Source organism: Chrysochloris asiatica, unplaced genomic scaffold (genome assembly GCF_000296735.1).
Source record: "Chrysochloris asiatica unplaced genomic scaffold, ChrAsi1.0 scaffold00127, whole genome shotgun sequence".
NCBI lineage: Eukaryota > Metazoa > Chordata > Mammalia > Afrosoricida > Chrysochloridae > Chrysochloris > Chrysochloris asiatica.
In genome coordinates this window covers 6,916,729-6,917,984 of record NW_006408645.1, presented here as the reverse complement: position 1 = coordinate 6,917,984, position 1,256 = coordinate 6,916,729, and positions in this window count along the sequence as shown.

The following is a 1,256-nucleotide window of genomic DNA, read 5'->3' as shown; positions in this document are numbered from 1 at the left end:
TAAATCTTTACAGGAGCAGAAAGCCTCATCTTTCTCCCACGGAACTGCTGGTAGTTTCAAACTGCTAACCTTGAGATTAGCAGCCCAACTAGTAACCACTATGCTACCAAAACTGCCTTATTTCCTAGGCTGTAATTTTTAAAGAAGCAGATGCTTGTCTTTTTCTTGAAGATCCACTGAATGAATTCGTATTGCTGATGTTTTGGATAGCCAAAACTCTTAACCATTTTACCATAAGAGCGTGCTGTTGTTGTTGGGTACTGAAGAATGGGTTCTGATCCTGTATCAACCCAATGCACAACAGAAGGAAACAGTGCCCGGGCCTGTGCCAACCTCACAGCCCACTGCTGCTGCCACTGAGCCAGTCCATCTCATTGGGGGGTCTTCCTCTTTTTCTTCAGCCCTCCACGTTCCCAAACATAGTATAGTTCTCCAGGGACACGTCCCCCCTGATAGTATGTCTGAAGTATGAAAAACGATGTCTGGCCATTGTGACTTCCAAAGAGCATCTGACTGTACTTCTTCCACCAAAGATTTTTTTGTTCTTCTGGCAGTCCGTGGCATCTTTCATATGTTTTCCAACACCATAACTAAAATCCATAAATTCTATGTTCTTCCTTATTCATTGTCTAACTTTCACATGCACGTGAGGCTATTGGAAATATCATGTGGAAAGCTCACCTTAATCCTCAAACAAACATCTTTGCTCTTGAACACTTTAAAGAGGTCCTGTACAACCAATTTACCTAATGCAGTATGTCTTTTGATTTCTTGACTGCTGCTTCCATGAGTGTTGATAGTGGATACAAACAAAATGAAGCCTTTGACAACTTCATTATTTTCTCCATTTATCATGATGCTATTTATTGGTCCAGTGGTGAGGACTTTTGTTTTCTTTACACTGAAGTGCAATCCATACTGAAGACTGTGGTCTTTGATCTTTGTCACTGTTTATTTTAAGTCCCCTCATCTTTGATGACTGTGAGTTGGAATCGACTCCACGGTACTTAACAACAACATCTTTGATCAAGCAAGGTGGTATCATCAGCGTATCTCAGGTTGTTAATTCGTCTACTTCCAATGCTGATGCCTCTCAGATTATTTGTTCAGCACACAGGTAGAATAAGTATGGTGAAATAATACAGCCCTGGCACACTCCTTTCCTAATTTTAAACCAGTAAATAGTCCCTTATTCTGTTTGAACAACTGCCTCTTGGCCTATGTACAGGTTTCTCATGAGCACAATTACATGTTCC